Consider the following 18,761-nt stretch of genomic DNA (forward strand, 5'->3'; position numbering starts at 1 on the left):
ACAGTTTCAATTCCTCCTTTCCAGTTTGGATCCCTCTTATTTTTACTTCCTGTCTGATTGCTGTGGCTAAGACTTCCAGTACTATGTTAAATAAGAGTGGCGAAAGTGGGCTTTCTTGTCCTATTCCTGTTCTAAAGGGAAATGCTTTTAATTTTTGCCCACTGAATATGATGTTGGCTATAGGTCTTTCATATCTGGCCTTTATTACATCGAGATATGATCCCTCTATTCCAAGATTGTTGAGCATTTTTATTAGAAATGGGTGCTGGATTTTGTTAAATGCTTTTTCAGCGTCTATTGATATGATCATATGATTTTTGTCTTTCCTTTTGTTTCTGTGGTGTATCACATTTATTGATTTGCGAATATTGTACCGGCCTTGCATCCCTGGGATGAATCCCACTTGGTCATGGTGAATAATTTTTTCGATGTATTGCTGGATTGGATTTGCTAGCATTTTGTTCAGGATTTTGGCATCTATGTTCATCAGGGATATTGGCCTATAGTTTTCTTTCTTTGTAGTGTCTTTTTCTGGTTTTGGAATTAGAATTATGCTGGGCTCATAAAACGAGTTTGGAAGTCTTCCTTCTTCTTGAATTTTTTGAAATAGTTTGAGGAGAATGGGTATTAGTTCTTTTTTGAATGTTCAGTAAAATTTCCCCGTGAAGCCATCCAGGCCTGGGCTTTTGTTTGCTGGGAGAGTCTTGATTACATTTTCAATTTCCTTAGTTGTTATTGGTCTGTTCAAGTTTTCTATCTCTTCCCGGTTCAGTTTTGGGAGACTATGTGTTTTTAGAAATTGGTCCATTTCGTTTAGATTGTCAAATTTTTTGCTGTAATATTTAAATATTCATAATATTTGTTAACAATCCTTTGTATTTCTGTGTTGTCAGTTATTATTTCTCATTTTTCATTTCTGATTTTGTGTATTTGGGTTCTCTCTCTTTGTTTCTTGGTGAGTCTAGCTAAGGGTCCATCAATCTTGTTTATCTTTTCAAAGAACCAGCTCTTTGTTTCATTATTTTTTGAATTGTTTTTCTTTGGTCTCCATGTCATTTATTTCTGCTCTGATCTTTACTATTTCTTTCCTTCTACTTGCCTTGGGGTTTTCTTTTTATTTGCTTTCTAGTTCTTTTAGTTTTAAGGTTAGATAGTCTATTAGAAATTTTTCTTGCTTCTTGAGGTAGGTCTGTACTGCTATAAACTTTTCTCTCAGAACTGCTTTCGCTGCATCCAATAGATTTTGTGTTGTTGTGTGTTCATCTTCATTGGTTTCCAGGAAGTTTTTCATTTCTTCCTTGATCTCCATGCTAACCCATTCATTGTTCAATAACATGCTATTTAGCCTCTATGTTTTCAAATGTCTTTGCATGTTCTTGTCGCAATTGATTTGTAGTTTCATGCCATTGTGATCTGAGAAGATGCTTGATATGACTTCAATCTTCTTGAACTTGTAGAGACTTAGTTTGTGTCCTAACATGAGGTCTATCTTTGAGAATATCCCATGTACACTTGAAAAGAATATGAATTCTGCGGTGTTTGGGTGTAATTCTCTGTAGATATCTTTTAAATCCATTTGACCTAGCTCTTCATTTAGAGTCTGTGTTTCCTTGTACTTTTTGGTCTAGAGGATCTATCTAGTGATGTCAGCGGGGTGTTGAAGTCCCCTGCTATGATTGTATTGCTCTTGATTTCTTCTTTGAAGTCCTCCAGAAGATTTTTAATATATGTTGGTGCTCCTATATTGGGTGCATATATGTTTACCAAGGTAATATCTTCCTGTTGGATAGATCCTTTCAATATTATGTAGTGGCCTTCTTTGTCTCTAGTATGGCCTTCATTTTGAAATCTACTTTATCAGATATGAGTATTGCTACCCCAGCTTTTTTTTTTTTTTTTTGCTTTCTGATTGCTTGGAAGATTTTTTTTTCATCCCTTCACTTTTAACCTATGTGAGTCTTTTGTTGTGAGGTGGGTCTCTTGTAAACAACATATATATGAGACATGCTTTCTTATCCAGTCAGCTACTCTGTGTCTTTTTATCAGAGCATTCAAACCATTGACATTTAAGGTGATAATGTATATGTACTTATTTATTGTCATTTTTGTTTAGTGTGGTTCTATTTTTCTTCCTATTTCTTCTACTAATTACAGCAGTCCTTTTAGCATATCTTGCAGTGCTGGTTTGGTGTTAATATATTCCCTTAGACTTTTTTGTGTGTGTCTGGAAAGCTCTTTATTTGACTTTCTATTTTGAATGATAGCCTTGCTGGATAGAGTAGTCTTGGATTCAGATTCTTGTTTTTCATGACCTTGATTACTTCATGCCACTCCCTTCTGGCCTGTAGTGTTTCTGTTGAGAAGTCAGCTGAAAGCCTTATGGTGTTTCTTTTGTAGGTAACCTGTTGCTTATCTCTTGCTGCTTTTAGAATTCTCTCTGTGTCTTTAATTTTGGCATTTTGATTACTATGTATTGGTGTGGGCCTGTTTGGGTTCTTCTTACTTAGGGCTCTTTGTGCTTCTTGAACTTGAATACCTTCTTCCTTCACCAAGTTAGGAAAGTTTTCTGTCACTATTTAAAAAAATATATTCTCTAACCCTTGCCCATTATATTCTTCTTCAGGGACTCCTATGATGCAAATTTTATTACGATTCCAGTTGTCCCACAGTTCTCTGAAGCTGTCTTCCTGTTTTTTAATAGTTTTTTCATTTTGGTTTTCTGATTGGTTGTTTTTTTTTTACCCTGTCTTCTGATTCACTGATCAGTTCCTCAGCTTTCTCTAGTCTGTTGGTTAGTCCTCCCAATGTGTTCTTTATTTCTGCTATGTCATTCTTCATTTCCATTTGGTTGGTTTTCAATGTTTCTATATCTTTACTCATTGTGCTGATGTCCTTACTCATGCTGTTGAGTTTACTCGAGATCATGGCTCTGAACTCTACCTCTGATAATTTTCTGAAGTGCATTTCATTGACCTCATCTTCAATAGAGTTCTCTTGTTCTTTCATTTGGGATTTGTTTCTTTGTTTCACCATTTTGGCCGTCTCAGTGGGTTTTGGAGCCTGCCACATTTTCCCTGTCCGTATTGGTGTTCTCCTGTTTGTGGCTCCCTCTACTGGGTTTGGATGAGCCTGGGCAGGCCCACTTTAAACACCACTGTCAAGTCTTACTTTCCTGGGTAGATTTGCAAGCCCAGGAAAGGTTCAGTTATCCTCCAGCTTTTCTCTGGATGCTCGTAGTCTCAGTAACTCAGTGGCTTGGAATGTAACCCTGGTGTTCTGCATAAGAGGATTTCCAGAGGGTGGGATAGATGCTGGTTGTTAATGAGCCTAAATTTTCATTTCTTTGCCTCACCTGGGAAAGGCTGAATCTTGGGGGCGGGGGGACTGCACTTTTCCCCATAGCTCAGGGAAAGAGCCCACGGGCCACCATTCTTTGTGGCTGCAACTCAGGAAAAAATTCTGAGTCCCCTCCAAATCCCGTGTGTCCCCACAGAGTTCCAGCCCAGTCTGCCCTCCCTCTGCCAGAGCCCCAGGTGAGTGGCTGTGGCTATTTTAATCCCACTCTCTGTCAGGCTCTCTGCGCTGTGGAGTGGGTTTGGTCTTTATTCCCCAAGGGTGCTGCTCACACTAAGACTGCTGCTGTCTGTGGATTCCCAGCCTGCCATCCTCTCGCGCCTCCACAGATCCTACCAGTGTCCCTGATTATATGGTCCTGTCCTGCTGCTTTTCTGTTGCTTTTTTCCTGAGGATTCATCTTTATTTTAGTTGTAATTCCCGTTTGGTCCTGGGAGATCGTCTGCATGGCTTCTATTCACTCTGCCTCCATTTTCACATCCTCTAAGCCTATCTTGTATGCAGCTGGGTCTCACAGGCCTTTCTGGTGCTCCAGAACCCTGCAGGTCCAGCGGGTAACTGGTCCGCAAAGTCCCTTTGGGGACCCGGTTTTATGCCTATGTTATGGGCTGCTGGGTCGCACAGGCCTCTCTGGTGCTTCAGCACCCCACAGGTCCCGTGGGTAACTAGATTGCACAGTCCCTTATGGGTTGCACAGTCCTCTATGGAACTTTAACACCCTACTGGTCCCGTGGGTAGTTGGATGGCACAGTCTCTGTTGGGTTGCACAGGCCTCTCTGGTGTTTCAGCACCCCGCAGGTCCCACAGGTAACTGGATCACATAGTCCCTGCTGGGTCGCACAGGCCTCTCTGGTGCTCCCGCACCCTGCAGTTCCCACGGGCGGGCAGCTGGATCGCACCAGTCTCTCTCGGGCTTGGGCTCTCACTGCTCTTGTGGGCTACTGGACTGCATCGGCCTCTTTGGAGCCCCAGATCCCACTGCTGTCGTCTGGGGAGTGCTACTGCTCCATGGGGCTCAACTCCTGCTCATCTTTTGCTGTAGTTTTTTGGGGATGGGTCTCTGCTTCTGGTCTGTGCTTGTGTTGCCTGGGGATGGATGTCTGCTCCCTAGCCTCTGTTGCTGGGGGTATATCTGGACTCTGGTCAGGCTGCTACTATGGGGGATGGTGCTGGGCTCCAGGCTGTCTGCAGCTTCTGTGACCAGCAGCTTGGGAGCTCCACTACTGTGCACCAGTCTGTGTTGACACAGAGTGTCCACTGGTCCAATGGTGCCAGGTGCGCTGGTGGGCTCAGGTTGCTGGGCTCTAGCTGCTGCCACTGCCTCCTCTCAGGGAAGACCCGGGATCTTCCAAAATGGTAGGACCTCTTTGCTGCTCAGGGAAAAGTGCCCTGAAGGGCTGCTTATCGCGGTAGCTGGCTGCTCCTATCCACAGCATAGGAACCTTCTGCTCCATGTCTCTGCACTGCTTGGGTTTGGTCATCCACCTTCATGTCCACTCACACTCTCTCACACACTCATCCACTCTGTGGTCCTGCCTGCTGCCATCTCTCTGATGAGATCTGATCACACAACAAAATTGAAAGGTCCTTTCATAAAGGCAGGCTTTATGAAAAAAAGATATATCTGGTATAAATTTATATCTACCAAACAACATAGTAGCTAAACATATAACGCAAAAATGATTAGAAATGCAAAAAGTATATGATAAAAATGTGATTGTAGTTGGATATTTAAGAAATAAACTTTTAATGGAAATTTCCAAACATACATAAAAGAGGAAAGACTAGTATAGTCATTGATCCCGAGCTTCAAAGACTGTCAACATGGTGCCAATAATAAGAGATTTTAATATATCTTGCTTAGAATGACCAGTCTATTAGATAAAAAGGCAAGTAAAAACAGATAAATTAAACTTAGTTCAATAGATACTTACCTGGCAGGGGAGATGCTATGGTCTAGAGCAGTGGTTCTCAACCTTCCTAATTCCGTGACCCTTTAATACAGTTCCTCATGTTGTGGTGACCCCCAACCATAAAATTATTTTTGTTGCTACTTCATAACTGTAGCTTTGCTACTGTTATGAATCGCCATTGGAAATATGTGTTTTTCGATGGTCTTTGGAGACACCTGTGGAAGGGTCTTTTGACCCCCAAAGGGGTCGCGACCCACAGGTTGAGAACTGCTTGTCTAGAGGGTGGTTTTTCCAGGGTGAGGCTTGTCTGTTGCACTCCAGATGTGCTGACCCTTGCGATTTCCCCAAATGTGGGAAACTCGACTGCATAATTTGTGGTAGTGGGTCACTATTTTTACATTCTCGCCTGTAATAAGAATATATATATTTAATATTTAATAAACATGCAGTTTTATATACAAAGAATTTTGCATTCAACAAATGTGTGTGTATTCTGAAGTATGTCTGTGATTTAAAAATAAATTACAAAATGAAATTAAGAAAACAGTTTTATTTTATTTATTGATTTTATCCTCACCTGAGGACATTTTTTTGTTCAGATAGAGTGGGAGGCAGAGGGAGGAAGAGAGAGAGAGAGAAACATTGACATGAAAGGTACACATCGAGTGGCTGCCACCCGCACGACCCCACCAGGGCCGGGGACAAACTGCAACCGAGATATGTGCCCTTAGCGGGAACTGAACCTGGGAATCTCTGGACCGCAGGCCGACACTCTAACCATTGAGCAAAACCGGCCAGGGCAAAACAGTTTCATTTATAAAAGCATAAAAATAATAATAGACTTAGGAATAAATTTAACCAAGGCAGTTAAAAACTTGTACTCTGAAAACTACAGAACAAAAGGGAAAGCATCCCATGTTCATGGAAGACTTGATATTTTTAATATGGCAATACTTGCCCTGGCCAGTTCGGCTCAGTGGTTAGAGCATCGACCTGCGGTCCAGAGAGACCCGGGTTCAGTTCCTGCTAAGGGCATGTACTTCAGTTGGAGTTTGTCCCCAGCTCTGATTGGGTTGTGTGGGTGGCAGCCACTCGATGTGTCCCTTTCACGTCGATGGTTCTCTCTCTCTCTCTCTCCCTCCCGCTCTATCTGAATAAAAAGTGGGAAAATGTCCTCGCATGAGGATAAATGAAAAATAATAATGTGGCAATACTTCCCAAAGCAATGGAGGACTCATACTTTCTGATTTTAAACATTATTAGAAAACTATAGTAATCAAGACAGTGTGCTGCTGGCATAAGGATAGACATCAGATCAATGGAATAGACTTGAGAATTCAGAAATAAACTCTTACAATTTTTTTTCTTAATCCTCACTTGAGGACATTTTTTTCCCATTTTTTGTTCAGATAGAGTGGGAGGGAGAGAGAGGAAGAGAGAGAGAGAGAGAAAGAGAGAGACACAGAGAGAGAGAGACAGAGAGACAGAGAGAAACATTGACGTGAAAGGGACACATCGAGTGGCTGCCACCTGCATGACCAACCAAGGCTGGGGACAAACTGCAACCAAGGTACGCGCCCCTAGCGGGAACCGAACCCGGGTCTCTCTGGACTGCAGGCTGACGCTCTAACCACTGAGCAAAACCAACCAGGGCTAAACTCTTACATTTTATGTTATGTTAGCTTTTGACAAGATCATTTAAGGGGGAAATAAGAGTCTTCTCAACAAATGGTGTTAGGACAACTGGATATCCACATGCAAAACAATGCATTAGGACCCCAATGTCACATCATTTATGAAATTAACTCAAAATAGATTAAAAACTTAAATGTAAGAACTACAAGTATCAAACTCTAAGAAAAAATATAGGGGTAAATCATTATGACCTGGAATTAGGTAAAAAATTTTTAGATAGGACACCAAAAGCATAAACAACCAAAGAAAAACTAGATAAATTAGATTTCATCAAAATTTAAAACTTTTGTGTGATAAAGGACACTATAAGAAATTGAAGAATTAACCCACAGAATGGGGGAAAATATTTGCAAATCATATATCTGATAAGGATTTAGTATCCAGAATATACAAAGGAATTTTATAATTCAATAATAAAAACACTATTAGCTGAATTAAAAAATGGTCAAAGTATTTAAACATTTTCCCAAAGAACATTTCTGTTTCCATAAAAATGACCAATAGTGGATAAAAAAGATGCTTAATATCATTAGTCATTAGGGAAATCCAAATCAAAACTTCAATGATTTACTATGTCATACCCACTGGGATGGCTATTATAAGTGTTAGTGAAGATATGGAGAAATGGGAATCCTTTGTTGGTAGGAATGTAAAAATGTGTGCATCTTCTCTGAAAAATTTGTCAGTTCCTCAAAAATTTAAAAATAGAATTACCCTATAATCAATCAATTCCCTCCTGGGTATATACCCAAAAGAATTGAAAACTTATGATTTGTACCTTAATGTTCATAGCAGAATTACTCATAATACTAAAAACAAAGGTGGAGGGAAAACCCAAATATCCATCAACTGAAGAATGGATGAATGAAGTATAATATACCCATTTCACATGAAGGAAGAGCATTTGTGTGGGCCTGAAGCAGCTAAGCCAGCTGGTCAGTCCATTCCTCTCACTCAGCCCCTCCAACATTTATTTGGAAAAGCAGTTGTTTAAAGAGGGGATATCATGGGGATCTCCCAGCAGGCAATCTTCTTCCCACTCTTTCCTCTAAGTCAGTGAACAGTGGACTATAATTACCAGGCTCCTCATAGCTGTGAACTGCTAAAATGTGCAGAAAAGAGCCATTCCTGTGGACAGCTGTGTGTGGGCTTGTGGGGAGCCACCTAGCACTCAGGTTTAGAAAACCCTCTCTCACTCAGAGCTGCAAGCACAATGACCTCTGACCCTTTTCTCAGGGGGAATTTATCACCACTGATCATTAAGTCTCAACACTTCCAGTTTAGGTCCAGGAGTTAGAAACATTTCTTCCTCCAGTTTTTAATTTTTAATTAAAAAAACTTGAATTTAAAATCTGGCTTTCTTTAGTTTCTTCTTTCTTTTTCTTTTTGGTTTATTTTTAGCAATCTCAAGTTTATAGGAAAGCTGAATATATTATAAAAAACTATTTTTTTGAATAATTTGAGAGTACACTATATTGCTGACCTGATGCCCCATTACCTCTTAACACTTTAGCAAGTATTTCTTATAATGAGGACATTTCCCTGCACAACCACAATAAAACCCTTGAAATCAGGAAATTGATATTATGTTACTACTACCTGTCAACTTAAGAAATATTCAAAATGTGAAGAATTTTTGTGAGTTTATTTGCCAGGAAGCAGAATCTCAACAGATTGAGATAATGCTCCAGAGAATGGCAGTGTAATTATACATTAGAATAAAAAGAGAAAACAAGTGGGTTACATGAAGTTCACTGGTGATAGATTAGGGAGGCAGGAGAAAGCAAAGTGGGGAAATCTCTGGGGTTGGATAAAAAGTAAAATAACTGAGCATCGTCCTTTGCACCAAAAGGTCGAAGGTTCAATTCCCAGTCAGGGCACTAGGACATGCAGGAGGCAACCTATCTATAGGTTTTCTTTTCTCTCTGCTCTGGCTGTGCATTGGTTGTGCCTGAGGGGCCTAAGGGAAGTTACCATGATATTTCAAAGGTATATTACTATATGTTACTGTAGATGCAAAAGACAATAATAGGCTCAATTAAGGTAAAGATTGACTTTTATCAGGGAAGATTCTAGCCTAGGACATGACTACCTGACATAAACTGCTTTTAGTTAAAAAGTTTTAATTTCAGACCATCCTTTGCGGTTACTTTAGGTCTCTGAGTTTGCAAGGCCACCACTCAGGCCTTCCCTAAGCTTGTCAGGTTAGCATGTGGCCCCTTTTTATCCACACACCCAATCTGCAAACCCCATTTCAGAATAACCCATTGCTCCAATTGTGTCCTTTATAACAAAAGGATCTGGGTCAGTGTCACATAGTGTATGGAGTTGTCATGTCTTTTTAGTCTATTTCAATTTGAAATAATTTCTGTCTCTCCTTGACTTTTAAGACCTCAACACATTTGAAAATTACTAGACCAGTTGTTTTGTAGGATGTTCTGATGTTTCTTCATTTGATGAATCTTTAGTTATTGTTAGGCCAGAGAGCACCCTGCCATAGGAGTGCCTCTGTAGATATGATCTGTCATTTTTCACTGCCCATCCCTTACTGGTATAGGAACCTGACCCTTGGTAGTTTCGGTTGAGAAACTACCATCTTGTTTGCCTGGTCTTTGTTCCTGTACATACCCTAAAGTGCCTGCCAAAAGAAAGTTTGCCCAAAGCTCTTTATAAGCAGCAAGCCCTGGCCAGTTTGGGGCTGATGCCATTTTGGACTCAGCCCATCTGCTTTACAGATGTCCTGAATATAATTCTGTTCCTGCATCACTTTGGCCTCATACATTCCTCCCTTGGGATCTAACAGTTATTATGTATCTGTGGCAGGAATATAGTGACGCCATATTCTTTTCATGGCACCTCATTGGGTGGCACATGATTTTGGTTTATTCAATTACAGGTGGTGTTACCTTTGATCACCATGTTACTATGGTGTTATGGACAGATATTTATGTTCCCTCAAATTCATATGTTGAACCCTACCCTACAATGTGATGGTATAAACTACAGAACAATCATCACTTCACCCTGCACTGGTCATTCCCTGAGACTCCTGACCCCATGATCAACTTGCAGGCCCACCCAAGCTATTTCCAGTGGTTTTTCCATATGAATGGCCTATCTTGGCTCATGTTTCAGAATTTTCTAAAATATCTTAAACAAGCAGCATCTGGCCTCAGAGTGCCCCATACTTCTTGCTAAGTGGCCCCAGGCCTGGCACTAGTTGTAGCCAGCCTTGATTCACAGCTTGGCCTCACGTGGGCACCTCCAATCCAAGCACAAGTAGCAGCCATCTGCGGATTGCTTTGTAGCTCATGCCAGGTGGCCCCAGACAAAACAGAACCAGCGACATTGGCCTTCACCTCCTGGGAGGCCCCAGAGCCAGCACACATAATGGACAGCTTCAGGTCACACTGAAGCACCATCGAACCACCTCCACAAGTGACACACTCAAAGGGGTACTCAATGGCACCAGAGTCCTGCTGACGTAAGTTCTGCTCTGGGGGGTGGACCCTTGCACAGATGTTCCTTCTTGGTGGTCATAGCCAATCCTTGGAGAATATCAGCCTGGGGATATATCTTTTCTGTTGACATACCAACAGTAATCAAGGCTTAGCTACAGCAGAAGGGTATACACAGCCCACATGGGATGGGGGGGCACACCCGGATTGCCCAGCTCAGGTGAATAGGGAAGCTATGCCATTGGGGCCTACAGAACACCTCCTACATTAGGCTATTCTACCAACCTCCAACCTTGAGAGATATAGCACAGCTCTACCCAATACATAGAAACAAACACAGGGAGGATGCCAAAATGAGGAGATACAGAAATTTGTCCCAAATGAAAGAAGAGAACAAAATTCCAAGCAATCTACTAGTTGCAGAGTTCAAAACACTGGTTATAAGGATGCTCAATAAACTTAGTGGAAGAATAGATGGACTTAGAGAGAACTTCATCAGCATACAAAAGGACATGGAGCCCTGGCCACTTTGACTAAGTGATTAGAGCATCGGCCTATGCACCAATGAGTTGCAGGTTTGATTCTGGTCAAGGGCACATACCTTGATTGCAGTTCATTCCTGGCCCTAGTCAGGTCATGTAGGAGGAAATCAGCCTCTCACATTGATGTTTCTCTCTTTTCCTCCCACTCTATCTGATGATAATTTAAAAAAATATATTCAGGTGAGAATAAAAAAATAAAAAAGGACATGGAAACCATAAAAAAGAACTAGTCAGAAATTAACGGTCCACAACTGAAAGAAAGAATGATTTACAGATCAGAAAAATGACAGCAGAGTGAAGGGAAGCTACACAGATTGTCTCCCTGGACCAAACTGGAATTACAACGAAAATAAAGACAAATCATCAGGAAAAACCAACAGAAAAGCAACGGGAGAGAACCTGTATAACCAGGGACAGAAAGAGGATGCCAAATTGAGCTTGGTAGGAACTGTGGGTGTGTGAGAGGGTAGGCTGGGGTCCAATGGATGGCAGCTGAGGGCTGTTTTAGCTGTGAATGGTTCCTGCTGAAAAAGAGGGGTTTTTAAAAAGCACCAAATGAGCTACATCCACTTACTTTGGGCTCTGCCAGAGGGAGGGCAGACTGGACTGGAACTGTGTGGAGATAGTCCAGGGTGCCTGGCTCAGGAGAGAGCTGGAGGGGAGGACACTGGAAGTTTTGTGCAGAATCACCCCCTTATAAGACAGTAGCCATATTACTCAAAGAGCCCCTTCCCATAGCCCTGGGGAAAAGCAATGGCCCCTCCTTCAGGAATTCAACACCACCAGGCCAGGCCAAAAAAATGCAAATTGAAGCTCATTAACATCTAGACTCTGATAGTAAGAAAGTGCTCAACTGCTGGAAATCCTCTGACACCTGAGGAATTTTTTACTCAGCTGAGGGCTACAAATCAAGGCTCTTCAAGTAATTGAGACTAATAACCTCAAGGAGAAAGCTGGAGGATAACTGAACCCTTCTTTGGCTTGCAAATCTACCCAGGAAAGTAAAACTTAACAGTGGTGTTTAATGTGGGTCCTCCCACACTCATCCAAACATAGCAGAGGGAGCCACAACCAGCAGAACACCAACATCCACAGGGAAAATTTGGAAGGCTCCAAAGCCCACTGAGACAGCCAAATGGTGAAACAAAGAAACAAATCCCAAATGAAAGAACAAGAGAATTCTATAGGAGAAGAGACAAATGAAATGGAATTAAGCAAGATATCAGAAGTAGAGTTCAGAGTAATAATTATGATGAACCTCGACAGCATGAGTAAAAAGTTAAAAAGCATGATTACAGATACAGAAATATTGAAAATCAACCAATTGGAAATGAAGAATGATATAGCAGAAATGAACACATTGGAAGGAATAACCAGCAGAGTAGAGGAAGCCAAAGATCAGATCAGCTGAATTAGAAGACAGGGTTGAAAGAATCACTCAATCAGAGAACCAAAAATAGAAAACAATTCAAAAACAGGAAGACAGTCTAAGAGAACTGTGGGAAAATTGAAACGTAACAACATCCGTATCATAGGTGTGCCAGAAGAAGAAGAAAATGAGCAAGGGTAAAAGAATATATTTGAAGAAATAGTGACAGAAAACTTCCCTAACTTGGTGAAGGATAAAGACATACAAGTTCAGACTCGAGCTGGTGAGGGGTCCCCAGCCTCCAGGAGGTGAGGAAGACCCTCTCCCCCAAGCAGTCCCAAAGGCCACCTGGGTGGGGCGTTGCCAGGCCTTCTGTGTAGCAACTGTGGGCAGTGCATAATGTGCACAATCTTGTTTAAACCGAGGCATGCATCTGCATGCCCTTCCCCTGGCAGGCTCGCGCCCTGCATTGCTTTCTTGCTTTGTCACTCAGCCCTGCTGCTGTGAGGAGGATGCTAAGCAGACTCTGTGCCCGCTGACTCCCTGCCCTGCATCCTTGCCACCACTGCGGTGAAGATGGCCTCAGGAGTGCAAGTTACTGATGAAGTATGTTGCATTTTTATGACATGAAAGTTAGGAAGTGTTGCACACCAGAAGAAATCAAGAAAGGAAAGAAGGCTGTCATTTTTGTTTCAGTGCAGACAAAAAGTGCATCATTGTAGAAGAAGGCAAAGAGATCTTGGTTGGAGATGTTGGTGTAACCATAACTGATCCTTTCAAGCATTTTGTGGGAATGCTTCCTGAGAAAGATTGCCGCTATGCGTTGTATGATGCAAGCTTCGAAACCAAGGAATCCAGAAAAGAGGAGCTGATGTTTTTCCTATGGGCACCAGAGCTAGCACCTCTGAAAAGTAAAATGATCTATGTGAGTTCCAAGGATGCAATCAAAAAGAAACTTCAAGGCATAAAACATGAATGTCAAGCAAATGGGCCAGAAGACCTCAATTAGGCTTGTATTGCTGAAAAGCTGGGTGGATCCTTAATTGTAGCTTCTGAAGGATGCCTTGTGTAGACCATCACTCAGTGCCACAAGTCAAAAGCTTCCATGTTTAATGTTATCCTCTTGCTATATAAATAAAGCAAATATGTTTAGGCCAGGATCTCACTGAGGGGGAGCTATCTTGTCATCTGTTAGAGTAAACAAAATATTTTATAAACGTGCAAACAACCCAACATTTTAAATAATAATAATAAAAAAAAGACATACAAGTTCAAGAAGCACAGAGAGCCCCAAGGAAGAAGAACATAAAAAGGCCTACACCAAAATACATAATAATAAAAAGGCCAAAAATTAAAGACAAAGAGGCTATCCCAAAGGCAGCAAGAGATAAGCAACAGGTTACCTACAAAGGAACCCCCATAAGGCTATCAGCTGACTTCTCAACAGAAACACTACAGGCCAGAAAGGACTGGCATGAAGTAATCAAGGTCATGAGAAACAAGGATCTGGACCCAAGACTATTCTATCCAGCAAGCTATCATTCAAAATAGAAGGTGAAACACAGAGCTACCCAGACAACAAAAGGCTAAGGGAATATATTGGCACCAAAGCAGCACTCCAAAAAATGTTAAAAGGACTGCTATAATAAGCAGAAAAAACAGAAAGAGAAACATAACCATAATAAACAAAAATGGCAATATATAAGTACATATCAATAATAACCTTAAATATAAATGGATTAAATACTCTGATCAAAAAACACAGAGTAGCTGAATGGATAAGAGAGCATGACTCTTATATGTGCTGTTTACAAGAGACCCACCTCACAACAAAAGACTCACATAGGTTGAATGTGAAGGGATGGAAAAAATTTTCCAAGAAAATGGATTGGAAAAAAAAAAGCTGGGGTAGCAATACTCATATCCAATAAAACAGACTTCAAAATGAAGGCCAGCCCTGGCCAGTTTGGCTCAGTGGTTGGAGCATCAGCCTGCGGACCAAGGAGGCCTGGGTTCGTTTCCCGCTAAGGGCACATACCTTGGTTGTGGTTCGTCCCTGGTCCTGGTTGGGGTTGTGTGGGTGGCAGCCACTCTATGCGTCTCTCTCACATCGATGTTTCTCTCTCTTCTTCCCTCTCTCCCTCCTGCTCTATCTGAAGATAAATGCAAAAATGTCCTCAGGTGAGGATAAAAAAAAAAAAAAATGAAGGCTATAACTAGAGACAAAGACAGTCATGGCATAATATTGTAAAGATCTATACAACAAGAGGATATAACCTTGTTAACATATATGCACCCAATATAGAAGCACCCAAAATACATTTAAAGACTTCTGGAGGACTTCAAATAAGAAGTCAACAGCAACACAATCATAGGAAGGGATTTCAACAACCTACTGACATCACTGGAACGATCCTCTAGACAAAAATTAGCAAGGAAAGAGAGACCCTAAATGATGCACTAAACCAAATGGATTTTATAGATATCTACAGAGAATTATATCCCAAAACTACAGAATTAACATTTTTCTCAAGTGCACATGGAACATTCTCAAAGATAAACCACATGTTAGGACACAAACTAAGTCTCTACAAGTTCAAGAAGATTAAAATCATATCAAGCATATTCTCAGATCACAATGGCATGAAAGTAGAAATCAATTGCAACAAGAACACACAAAAACATTCAAACACATACAGGCTAAATAGCATATTATTAAACAATGAATGGGTTACCAAGTATATCAAGGAAGAAATTAAAAACTTCCTGGAAACCATTGAAAATGAACACTCAGCACAAAATCTATGGGACACAGTGAAAGCAGTCCTGAGAGGGAAGTTTATAGCTCTACAAGCCTACGTCAAGAAACAAGAAAAATTTCTAATTGACTATCTAACCCTACAGCTAAAGACCAAGAAACTAAACAAAAAGAAAAGCACAGAGCAAGTGGAAGGGAAGATATAGTAAAGGCGAGAGCAGAAATCAACAACATAGAAACTGAAAAACAGTTCAAAAGATCAATAAAACAAAGAGCTGGTTCTTTGAAAAGATAAACAAGATAGATGGACCTTTAGTGAAACTCAGTAAGAAATAAAGAGAGAGGACCCAAATAAACAAAACAGAAACGAAAGAGGAGAGGTAACAACTGACACCACAGAAATACAAAGGATTGATAACAAATACTATGAACAATTATATGCCAATAAATTGAACAATCTGGGCAAAATAGACAAACTTCTAGAAACATACAGTCTCCCAAAACTAAACCGGGAAGAGATAGAAAACTTGAACAGACCAGTAACAATGAATGAAACTAAAGATGTAATCAAGAAATTCCCAGCAGCCCTGGCCAGTTTGGCTCAGCAGTTAGAGAGTCAGCCTCCGGTCCAGAGAGATCCGGGTTCAGTTCCCACTAAGAGCATGTACCTCGGTTGCAGTTTGTCTCTGGCCCTGGTTGGATCGTGCAGGTGGCGACCACTTGATGTGTCCCTTTCACATCGATGTTTCTCTCTCTCTCTCTCTCTTGCTCTCTCTCCCTCCCACTCTATCTGAACAAAAAATGAAAATATGTCCTCGGGTAAGGATAAAAAAAAAAAAAGAGAGAGAGAAATTCTCAGCAAACAAAAGCTCAAACCCAGATGACGTCACAGGGGAGTTTTACGGAACATTCAAAGGAGATTTAATACCCATTCTCCTCAAACTATTCTAAAAAATTCAAGAGAAAGGAAGATTCCAAACTCGTTTTATGATGCCAGCATAATTCTAATTCCAAAACCAGATAAAAACACTACAAAGAAAGAAAACTGCAGAACTGCAGGCCACTATCCCTGATGAACATAGATGACAAATCCTTAACAAAATATTAGCAAATTGGATTCATATATATATATATGAATTCATTTATATATATATATAAAATATTCACTATGACCTAGTGGGATTCATCCCAGGGATGCAAGGCTGTTACAATATTCACAAATCAGTAAATGTGATACACCACATAAACAAAATGAAAGATAAAAACTATATGTTCATATCAATAGATGCTGAAAAAAGCATTTGACAAAATCCAGCACCTATTTCTGATAAAAATGCTCAGCAATGTGGGAATAGAGGGACTATATCTTGACATAATAAAGGCCACATACAAAAAACCTATGGCCAACATCATACTCAATAGGCAAACACTAAAAGCATTTCCCTTAAGAACAGGAGCAAGAGAGGGATGCCCACTTTCACCAGTCTTATTTAACATAGTACTAGAAGTCTTACCCATAGCAATTAGACATGAGAAAAAAAATAAAAGGGATCCAAATTGGAAAGAAGGACGTGAAACTATCTTTGTTTGCAGATGATATAATATTGTACATAGAAAACCCTAAAGTCTCCATCAATAATTGGCTAGAGCTAATAAATAAATTTGGCAAAGTAGCAGAATATAAAATTAACATAAAGAAATCAACAGCATTTTTATACACCAATAATGAGCTCACAGAAAAGAAACTAAAAAAATCCTTTTTACCATTGCAGCAAAAAGTTTAAGATACCTAGGAATAAACTTAACCAAAAAATAAAGGATCTGTTTGCAGAAAACTATAGGACATTGAGAAAAGAAATAGAGGAAGATATAAAAAAAAGTAGAAGCATATACCTTGATCATTGATTTGAAGAATTAATATCATTAAAATGTTCATACTACTCAAAGCAATCTATGGACACAATGCAATGCCCATTTAAATACCAACAACAGATTTCAAAGAACTAGAACAAATACTCCACAAGTTTATATGGCCCCAAAAAAGACCACGAATAGCCACAGCAATCTGGAAAACAAAGAACAAAGTATTAGGGATCACAATACCAGATACCAGGTTATACTACAAAGCCATTGCAATTAAAACAGCCTGGTACTGGCACAAGAACAGGCATATAGATCAATAGAACAGAACTAAAAACCCAGAAATTGACCCAAGACATTATGCTCAATTAATATTTGACAAAGGTGGCAAGAGCATACAATGGAGTAAAGACAACCTCTTTAATAAATGGTGGGAAAATTGGACACCTACATGCAAAAAAATGAAGCTAAACCACCAAATTACACCATACACAAGAATAAATTCAAAATGCATAAGAGACTTAAAAGTGACTCATGACTCCCTAAAAATCCTAGAAGAAAATGTAGGCAACAAAATTCCAGACATCACACGCAGCAGAATTTTTACTGATACAATGCCTAAGGCAAGAGAAACAAAGAAAAAAATTAATGCATTGGACTACATTAAACTAAAAGCTTCTGCTTAGCAAAAGAAATGAACATCAAAATGGAAAGGGAACCCACAATATGGGAGATCATAATTGCCAACAATACATCAGATAAGGGGTTAATTTGCAAAATATATAGGTTATCATACAGCTCAACAAAAGGAAGACAAAGAATCCAATAAAAAAAATGTTCAGAGGACCAAAACAGACACCTCTCCAAACAGGACATACAAATGGCCAAGAAACATATGAAAAAATGCTCAACATCACTATCATCAGAGAGATGCAAATTAAAATGACTATGAGGTATCACTTCACACCTATCAGAATGGCTGCCATCAACAAATCATTAAACAAGTGCTGACAAAGTTGTGGAGAAAAGGGGACTCTACTACACTGCTGGCGGGAATGCAGATTGGTCCATCCACTATGGAAAACATTATAGTGCTTACTCAAAAAATTAAATATTGAACTGCCATTTGACCCAGTGATCCCACTTCTAGGAATATATATTAAGAAGCCTGAAACACCAATCAGAGAGAATATATATACCCCTATTTTTATAGCAGCACTATTTACAGTTGCTAAGATCTGGAAACAACCTAAGTGTCCATCAATAAATGAGTGGATAAAAAAGCTGTGGTACATATTCACAATGGAATACTATGCAGCTGTAAGGAAGAGAGATCTCTTATCCTTTGAGACAACATGGAGGGACCTGGAGAGTATTATGCTAAGTGATTATAAGCCAATCAGAGAAAGACAGATATCACATGATCTCACTTATTTGTGGAATATAATGACAAAATAAGCTGATGAACAAAACAGACCCAGAGACATAGAAGCAGAGTACAGACTGACAAACCTCAGAAGAGGGGGATAAGGTGTAGGGAAGAGATAAATCAATAAGCTTATACGCATGTATGCATAATCAATGGACATAGACAACAATGCAGTGTTGGGGGAGGCAGGATTGGAAAGAGGGTGTTAATGAGGGAAAAAGGAGAAACATCTATAACGTAAATAAATAAATAAGTAAGTAAGTAAATAAATAAATAAATAAGAATGATTTACAGGGCCTTGCCAGTGTTGCTCAGTGGATTGAACTTGGTCCCATGGACTGAGAGCTCCCGGTTCAATTACTGGTCAGGGCACATTCCTGGTT

General features: G+C 40.1%; 1 non-coding gene and 1 pseudogene across 1 annotated transcript; both read left to right on the plus strand.

Annotated features, from left to right (window-relative positions):
* Window positions 1–5,516: 5,516 nt before the first annotated feature.
* Window positions 5,517–5,676, plus strand: LOC118620859. The gene has a single exon (XR_004957555.1). It is a non-coding gene; the product is annotated as a U1 spliceosomal RNA (small nuclear RNA).
* Window positions 5,677–12,907: 7,231 nt separating this feature from the next.
* Window positions 12,908–13,403, plus strand: LOC118616064 (annotated as a pseudogene).
* Window positions 13,404–18,761: the final 5,358 nt, after the last annotated feature.

This window comes from Molossus molossus, unplaced genomic scaffold, assembly GCF_014108415.1.
Source record: "Molossus molossus isolate mMolMol1 unplaced genomic scaffold, mMolMol1.p scaffold_m16_p_1, whole genome shotgun sequence".
NCBI lineage: Eukaryota > Metazoa > Chordata > Mammalia > Chiroptera > Molossidae > Molossus > Molossus molossus.